The 9941-nt window shown below is 44.2% G+C and overlaps 1 pseudogene; it reads left to right on the plus strand.

The window, feature by feature from the left end:
- The first annotated feature begins 777 nt into the window (after positions 1–777).
- LOC134354542 (uncharacterized) lies at positions 778–3721 on the plus strand (annotated as a pseudogene).
- The last annotated feature ends 6220 nt before the right edge of the window (positions 3722–9941 follow it).

A 9941-nucleotide genomic window follows, 5' to 3' on the forward strand; every position in this document is an offset into this window, starting at 1 on the left:
GGATTAGTGCGCCGCTTGGACACAAGTCAGGGGCTGATCACCCCCGGCTGGGTCACCCGGTCGAGGTTGTCTGATGGTTAAAGACCCAAAACCCCCTGTGACCCCGGGTTCATCACTGAAGACGTGTCCAAGTAGCACCAGAAGATGTATTCTGTGACCTGTAGGAAAGTCTGGATGACGGCCATGAATAGAATGGTGACGGCTGGAGAGACAGCAGACAGCACGGAAAGACGGCAAACGGGGCAGCAAGGGCTAGCACCCTGAACTGCAGCTCCTGTGAGGGAGCACCCAAACAAGCTACGAAGAACCCTTCTGAAACATACCCCCAGGGATGCTCGAGAGGGGGGGGGAGGATGAGCATCCCAATCGGACGGACCTATTGGCAATGACTCAAGCAGGTGGACGATCGACTATGAGCGTAGTTTGTATCTGTGGCAAGGTGTGCAAATACCTGAGAGGTCTGAAGATCCACCAGACAAAGATGGCCTGCTCGAGGAGGAAACAAGTGAAGCAACGCACAGGAGCAGTAGCTAGTACTACAAGCTCTGTGGTGCTGACTACAGAACCTGGTCAGACAGAGGAGGAGCCCAGTCGGAGTCACCCCACAGTGCCCGGAGCCTCCAAGCAACACAAGTCCGCCCAGTGAGCAGAAAGTCGGAACAGCGTCAGGCGAAGTGGCCTGCCGCTAACAAGAAGGAGTGGCTCCAGATGGATGAGGACGTAGACAAGATTCTGGAGGCGATATCGAAGGGCAATGCTGACTAGGAGCTCCAGACTATGTGCACCCTCATAATGAGCATAGGCTCAGAATGGTTTGGCGTCAAGGAAAAGCATGGAACAAGTAATCCAGCGAGACCAAACCGGCAGGAACTGAAGATCAGCCAGCTGAGACAAGACCTCAAATCTCTGAAGCACCAATTTAAGTTGGCCAAGGAGGAGGAGAAAACTGGCCTGTCAGACCTCACAGATATCATGAGGAGGAGGCTCATCACACTCAGGTGGGCTGAGTGGCACCGAAGGAAGGGCAAGGAGAGGGCCCAAAGCGCAGCGCTTTCATTACCAATCCCTTCGGCTTCACCAAGAGGATACTAGGACAGAAGCGAAGTGGCCACCTCACTTGTTCTGTAGTGGAGATAAACCAACATCTCAGTATCACTTGCAGTGACACCTCGAAAGAGCAGGACCTCGGCCCGTGTGAGGCACTGGTGATACCTCCAGAACCGGTGACCCAATTCGACATTTCTGAACCCACCCTGAAGGAGGTCAAAGAAGCAGTCGAAGCAGCAAGAGCAAGTTCCACCCCTAGCCCCAGTGGAGTGCCTTACAAAGACTACAAGCAGTGCCCAAGGCTCCTTGTGCGACTCTGGAAGATCTTAAAGGTGATCTGGCAGAGAGGAAAGGTCGCTGCTCAGTGGAGGCACGCGGAGGGTGTCTGGATACCAAAAGAGGAGGATTCAAGCAACATCGAGCAGTTTTATATTATCTCGCTGCTCAGCGTTGAAGGGAAGATCTTCAAGATTGTGGCCCAATGTTTAACTGAGTTCCTCTTGAAGAATGGATACATAGACACCTCAGTACAGAAGGGGGGAGTCCCAGGAGTACCTGGATGCCTGGGGCACACAGGAGTGGTGGTCCAGCTGATCCGGGAGGCAAGGGAGAACAGAGGAGACCTTGCAGCACTCTGGTTAGGCCTAACCAATGCCTATGGATCCATCCCACACAAACTCATTGAAACAGCACTGACAAGACATCACGTTCCAGAGATGATCCGAAACCTCATTCTGGATTATTACAGCGACTTCAGGTTGAGAGTGTCCTCAGGGTCAGTAACATCCGCCTGGCATCGGCTGGAGAAGGGCACAATCACTGGCTGCACAATCTCGGTGCCACTCTTCTGATTGGCCATGAACCTGATTGTCAAGTCAGCGGAGGTGGGATGTAGAGGCCCCACGTCTAGATCTGGTACTCGGCAGCCCCCATAAGAGCATTCATGGATGACCTGGTGGTGATGGCAACATCCGTCCCTGGGTGCAGATGGCTCCTTCCAGGGCTGGAATGGCTCATCTCATGGGCAAGGATGAGCTTTAAACCAGCCAAGTCCAGGTCTCTGGTCCTGAAGAAGGGAAGAGTGGCCGACTGGTTCCGCTTTACCCTGGGAGGGATCCAGATTCCAACGGTGACAGGAAAACCAGTCAAGGGCCTGGGCAAGATCTTTGACAGTTCCCTGAAGGACACAGCCGCACTTCAACAAACCAGGAGTGAGGAGTGACTTGATAACTTGGCTCACCGCAATTGATAAACCGGAGCTTCCAGGAAAATTCAAAACCTGGATGTACCAACACGGAGTCCTGCCAAGGCCATTCTGGCCCCTTCTAGTCTACGAGGTGCCAATGTCAACAGTGGGGGCTCTAGGGAAGACCATCAGTCAGTTTCTCCGGAGGTCACTGGGTCTCCCCCGGACCTCAAGCTGCATTGTCCTGTATGGGTGTTCCACCAAGCTGCAGCTCCCCGTCAGCGGCCTATCAGAGGAGTTCAAAATCACTCGAGCCAGGGAGGTTATGATGTACCGAGACTCCTCTGATGTTAAAGTCGCTTCAGCAGGAATCCGCGTAAAGACCGGAAGGAAGTGGCAGGCACAGGAAGCTGTCGACAGAGCGGAGGTACGGCTGCGGCTCAACATTTTGGTGGCCACTGTGGCGGTGGGGCGGGAAAGACTGGGCTGTTTTCCCAAACCACGCTACGACAAAACCCGTGGAAAGGAGAAGTATCAACTGGTTCAGGATGAGATATGAGCGGAAGTGGAGGAAGAACGATACAGCAAGATGGCCGGCATGTACAAACAAGGCGCCTGGACTAGATGGGAGCATGTGGAACCTCGCAAGCTCACCTGGACAGAGCTCTGGAGGGCCGAACCATTGCGCATCAAGTTTCTCATCCAATCAGTCTATGATGTTCTCCCAAACCCGGCCAACCTGCACAGGTGGGGCATGGCAAACACTCCAGCATGCCAACTGTGCCAGAAGAGGGGCACCTTGGAACATATCCTAAGTTGCTGCCCAAAGGCATTGGGGGAAGGGCGAAACTGCTGGCGCCATGACCAAATCTTAAGGTCTATGGCGGATGCAATCAGCACAGCGATTCAAGACAGCAAAAATCAGCACGCTCCCAAACAGTCCATCACCTTTATTAGAGCGGGGGAGAAGGCTCAACATCGGCCTAGTTCCTTGAGAGGGCTTCTTGCCACTGCACGAGACTGGCAGCTCCAAGCAGACCTAGGGAGGCACCTCGAGTTCCCAGAGAACATCGCAGCCACTCCGCTCCGTCCGGACATGGTGTTAATATCGGAGTCTACAAAGCAAGTGGTCCTGCTGGAACTTACTGTCCCCTGGGAAGACTGGATTGAAGAGGCCAACGAGCACCAGGGGGCTAGATGCACAGATCTTGTTGCAGAATGCTGGAGCAATGGCTGGAGAGCTCGCTGTGAGCCAGTCGAAGTTGGGTGCCGGGGCTTTGCGGGCCATTCATTACAGCGGACTCTAAACTCCTTGGAGTTAAAGGACTGCAGTGCAGAAGAGCCACCAAGAACATTCTGGAGGCTTCTGAAAGGGCTTCATGGTGGCTGTAGATCTGGAGGGGGGCTCCATGGATTAATGCACTACTTGGACACAAGTCAGGGGCTGATCACTTCCGGCTGGGTCGCCCAGTCGAGGATGTACGATGATTAAAGGGCCAAAACCCCCTGTGACCCCGGGTCATCACTGAAGACGTGTCCAAGTAGCACCAGAAGGTGTATTCTGCAAGAACATATATAAAACATCACCCTCTGAGACAGATATCACAGGGCAGCCAGATGCTGCAGACATTCGCACAGGTGTAGTTTTATTCTCCCTTTCAAAGCATGCTTAAAAAGCATTGAGATCATCTGGGAGTGAAGCATCACAACTAGTTATAATGTTAGTTTTGCTTAGTAGGAAGTAATGGCCTGCAAAACCTACTGTAGCTGACATGCATTCAATTCCATCTCTAACATCACTCTGAATTAATTCTTAGCTCTCAAGATCACCTTCCGTAGGTTGTACCTGGACTTCCTGTAGAGTTCTGTGTCGTCAGTCTTAAACAGATCTAGCCCACAACAGACTGCAAATCTTGTGGTTCATCCATGGCTTCTGATTTGTCCAATAAGTTCTCGTAGGCAGGTCTTGATGAAGTTGGTGGCAGCTACCGCATATTCATTCAGAACTGAAGATGGTATTTCTGAATATAGTCCAGTCACCAATTCAAAGCAGTCCTGCAAGCACTCCTCCACATTCCTCGTCAATACCTCTACAGTCCTCACCACTGGTGCTGTTATCCTCAGTCTCTGCCTGTATGCCAGGAGTACAAGTACAACCAGCTGACAGTTTTGCCGACTGTTCACTCATCTCCACAGATGCAGCCTGATTTATTGGATTTCTCCAGCTTTTTGTGTATGTTGGTCAAGTAAATGCGGATTCCCATTACAGCGATTCAACCCTCTCCATTAGTTTTCAAATAATTCTGTGGACTGTGTGCACAAAATGGAAAAAACAAAGTGTGTTTTAAATTGTGAGTGACTGGGTAATGTTGATGCTTGAAGGGATTTAAATATAGTAGAATGCAAGCTATTGAACACTGAACAATAAACACCTCAACACTGAACTGATTACACAACCTATGGACTCACTTTCAAGAGCTCGTGTTCTCAGTATTATCTATTTCTGTATTTATTTATTATTAATATTTTGCATTTGCACAGTTTATCTTCTGCACGTTGATTATTTGTCAGTCTTTGTTTTTGTGTGGTTTTTCATTGGTTTTGTTGTATATTGTTCTACTGCGAATGCCTGCATGAAAAGTAATCTCATGGTAGTAACGTTCTTGGATTTTGTTCTTTGAAAGCAATGTGCACGTGCAGTAAGTGATTGGGAAAGTAAGTGCTATCCTAGCCTTTATATTTCTACAGCAGTAGAAATAACATGCTGCAAATGAATAGGTCCTTGGTGAAACATCAGCTAGTGTACTGAAAATATCAGGAAATCAGCAGTTTCTGAGGTGCATAAACCACCCTGTCTGGCACTAATAGTCATTCCATAGTCAAAGTCATTTAGATCACATTTCTTCCCCCATTGTGCTGTTTGGTCTGAACAACAACTGAACCTCTTGACCATGCCTGCATGCTTTTATGCATTGAGTTGCTGCCGCATGATTGGCTGATTGCCTATTTGCATTAACAAGTAGGTGTACAGGTATACCTAACAAAGTGGCTACTGAGTGTATAAATCCAAATGTTATTGGTAAACCAGGTGAAAATGTTAGTTTTCTATCAGTCCAGAAAAAAATTGCCTATTTCATGGAATGTTTTTTTTTACATGGATTTACTTTGTAGATGTGGAAGATTTTATATAATTGTAGGAATAAATTCTAGTGAAAGTTTGGGATATGTTTTGACATGTGTTGAGCGTGAAATCTTTACAGAAGTGTCATACTGCTTATAGGAAAATATTTTGGGTGATTTGAATTCAATAATATTCAGAAAGAGTTATCAGTGTTAACATAATATATTTCCTTCTGGAGATGGTGGGCGTTATTAGTAATATATACAGAATGTGCCAATTTTTCATAACTGAGAAATAAAACTTTGTTTCCAGAGTTCAAAGTCTTTGTTGCAAATCAGTTGCTGTGATTGCAGAGTCCAATTAGTGTCCATCAATACTCCCACTTACAGGACAATGAAGATTGCCAAATATGGTAAAAGCCCCAGGCCAATAAACTTCAAATGTCAGCCCGTGTATTAGAAGTCTTATTGTAAATGTTGACTGACCAGAGAACATCTTCCTACCTTAATTTTCTTTTATTTCCATTAGAGTTGGAGCTTTTCAGACTTTCCCTGAACCATGTCATGCCACATTTAGATTTCAGTCTCCCCAGTTTCAAGTGTGCAAATTTTCACCCCAATCATGTACCAACTAAGTAGTATTCTGCACTGTGGCAAGAATAATAGAGAAATAAAATAATATAGCAGAAACTACTATCTAAGATATAGTGCTGTGACATTTCCCACTTGCTTCAGATTTAGATTAAAGTATTTGATAATAATATTGCTTTAAATGTGAACTCAGATATGAGTGGATTATCTCATAGCACTGGAATAAATTGGCAGAAAGATCACCCGCACAAACCTTTAACTTCACTTACCATGTACTGATGCAGAAATTCTGTTATTTCCAAAAGCTTCATATATTATGTAGGAGTCATCAGTATTCTGTATTTTACTTCTATGTTTGATTTATTTTATTCGGTTTAATTATCCACTATTCCTAAAATGACCTACATCACCAAAACACAAGACCAATTACTTGAATATTTCAATCTCTGACCCTGCAGTCAGATTCCTGCCAACTCTTGCTCTCACTTCCTGTCTTCTACCATTCCTCTCACAGATGTAAAGTTCAACCTCCTCTGCCAGTTAGAATTATCACTGAAGACTTTTGAATAACATTCCTGAGAAGGGTAAGCAGAGCTTCTTCCTGATTTGGTTGTCCACAACATGATCCAAACCATATATTCCCTCTGATGGGATGTGCTTTTAATTAAAGACATTTTGGTCTTGGTCTTAAGCTTCCAATAATGTCAATCCAGTTAATGAAGCTCTTTACCTGCATGTCTTCTGAATGTGAGAGGAAACCTGAGCACCCAGAGGAAACCCAGGTGGTAACAGGGAGAATAGGTAAACTCAGGATTAAATCAGGGTCACTGGTGATGTTGGAGTGCTGTTCTCCAAGCTCCACTCCATGCTGTATTCTCCCCTTTATATTTTGGAAGGTTATGAAAGTCATTGGTCATAGTCTAAACACAAATTATGACGAACCGTTCAAAGGATTGTAAAATCAACCAACTCCATCATGGGCACTAGTGTCCACACCATTAAGGATATCTTCAAAACTACCCTATCAACCTGTGCAGCCACTTTCAGGGAGCTATGAAACTGGACCCCAAGATCCTTTGCTCACCAACACTTTTAAGGGTCTTGCCCTTATCAGTTTAATGATAATTTATATTTGACTGACAAGGGTGGAACACTTCATATTTGGCCAGTTTAATCTCCATCAGCTATTTCTCTGCTTATATCTGCAACTGATCTATATCCTGCTGTATTCTGTGCCAGTCTTCTGCTTTTAAATCTTTTTATTAAATAAGTATACAAAAGGTAAGCCATATAGGCACTAATACACTGTTAGAATATAATAAAATTACAGAAGATATGAAAACAGAAAAGAAATGATACAAACAATGTAATTTAAACATAAAATAATAAGGTAACATAATAGTCTACTAATTTTTATATATATATCAATAGAAAAAGGAAAAAAAAAACCCAAAAAAAACCCCCCAAAAAACCCACCGTGCAACTAAACTAAATGCAAGGCAAAGCAATGGGCTAACTTGGAAACAAGTAGAGTTAAAAGACTTAAAAACACGTCCTCAAACCCGACCTCTATTAAGAACAGTAGAAAAAAAACAAGAAGGGAATATAAATATGGAGCAAAAAGGGGAAGAAAAAAAAATTACATTAAATGAAAATATTGAATAAAAGATCTCCAGGTCTGTTCAAATTTAAGTGAGGAATCATAAAGATTGCTTCTAATTTTCTCCTAATTCAAGCATAATATCGTCTGAGAAAACCAAAAAAAGGTAGATGGAGCATTAAGCTCTTTCCAATGTTGTAAGATACATCTTTTCGCCATTAAAGTAAGAAATGCAATCATTCTACGGGCTGAAGGAGAAAGATTACTGGAAGTTTTAGGTAATCCAAAGATAGCAGTAATAGGGTGAGGAGACCAGTCTTCTACACTATCGATAGCACCACCAGTCTTTGTGTTATCTGCAAACTTACCAACCCACCCATCTACATTTTCATCCAGGTCATTTATATACATCACAAACAGCAGAGGTACCAGTACAGATCCCTGTGTGTCCTCTAATCACAGACCTCCAGCTAGAATAAGTCACATCAACCACTCCTTGAGCCTTTTATCAGCAAGCCATTTCTGAGTCCAAACAGCCAGTTCACCATGGATCGCGTGCATCTTAATCTTTTGGATGAGCCTCCCATTAGGAATCGTCTCTAAGGCCTTACTAAAATTCATGTAGACAACAACCAAAACTCTACATTCATCAGTCACCTCATCACCATATCAAAAAAAAACTCAGTTAAGTTAGTTATACACAATTTGCACTGCACTAAGGCTGTTTCTATTGTAATTAGGTCATGGTTTTCCAAATGCTAATAAATCTTACCCTAAGAATTCTCCTCAGTAACTTCCCTCCAACAGATATGAGACTCACCGTTCTATAGTTTCAACAGTTATCCCTGGTTCACTTTCTGAACAGTGGAACAACATTAGCTACTCACCAGTCCTAAGGGACCTCACTAATGGCTAGAAGGGCCATGAAGATATTAGCCAAAGCTCCAACTCTCTTTTCTCTTGCCTTTCTCAATAATATAGAGTATATCCCATTAGGTCCTGGAGACTTATCCACCTTAATGCTCTTGAAAAGACCCACAATATCTCCTCTCTAACCTCAATGCCTAAGCATATGAATACACTTGCCTCTGATCTCCCTATCCTCCACCTCCTTCTTCTCAGTGAACACAAATGTAAAATACTCATTAAGGACCTCACTCACATCCTCCACATCCAGGAAAATGCTTCTCCCCCTTTATCCTACCCACTCCCTATTTATACTCTTGCTCTTGATATATGTGTAGAGTGTTTTGGAATTCTTTTAAATCCCCCTTGCCAAGGACTTTTCATGTCCCTTCCTGGTTTTCCTAATTTCCTTCTTGAGTTGTTTTCTCGCATATTTATAATGTTTGATTCTAGCTTCTTAAGCTTTACATAATTTTCCTTTTCCTTTTTGACTAAATTTTTCCTCTATTCCTTTCCTCTCTTGATATACAAGCTCCTCTTACCTTGCCATCCTTTTCTTTCCTTCTGTCTGGAACATGGCTGTCCTGTACTCTGTGCATTTGGACTTTAAATACCCTCCTCACGTCAGATGTGGACTTACCCAAAAACAGCTGTTCCCAATTAACTCTCCCTACTCCCTGCCTACTGGTCTCATATTTTGCCCTGCTCCAATTTACTATACTCCTGCAAGGTCCATACTTATCCTTATCTACTAAGGACTTGTAGTCACTCTTCTCTAACTGCTCACCCACTGAAAGGCTGGCCATCTGGTCAGGCTCATTATCCAACACTAGGTTCAGTTCAGCCCCTCTTCTTTAAGAAACTTTCCTCAATCCTAACAATATTTGCCCCATCTATACCTCTTGTATTAAGAAGGCCCCTCTTTATATTAGAGAAGTTGAAGACCCCATAAGAACACCCCTATTGTTTTTACACCTTTCCTTAATTTGCTGGTATATTTGTTCCTCAATGTGACTACTGGGGAGTCTATCATGCAATCTCATCAGAATAATTACACACTTCTTATTTTTGAGTTTTACCTGTATAAACTCGGTGGATGAGCCTTCCGTTTTATTTATATATATATATATATATATATATATATCTTCTGTAAAACAACGAAACCCCGGGACATTAAGCACCCATTCCTATCCCTGGGACAGCATTCCAGGATGCGTCCTTAAAGCTGGCTGGAGTGTTTACAGACATTTTTAATTTCTCTCTCTCCCAGTGTGTAGTGCCCTTCTGTTTCAAATCATCCATCATTGTCCCTGTACCTAAGAATACCAAGGTAGCAGGCTGATTGATTGGCGCCCTGTCGCACTCACCTCAATTATAAGCAAATGCTTTGAGAGGCTGGTTAAAGACTACATCAGCAGCATGCTACCACCCACACTAGACCCCCTACAATTCACCTACCAACAGAACAGGTCTACTGATGACGCTATAGCC

This window comes from Mobula hypostoma, chromosome 12, assembly GCF_963921235.1.
Source record: "Mobula hypostoma chromosome 12, sMobHyp1.1, whole genome shotgun sequence".
Classification (NCBI taxonomy): domain Eukaryota; kingdom Metazoa; phylum Chordata; class Chondrichthyes; order Myliobatiformes; family Myliobatidae; genus Mobula; species Mobula hypostoma.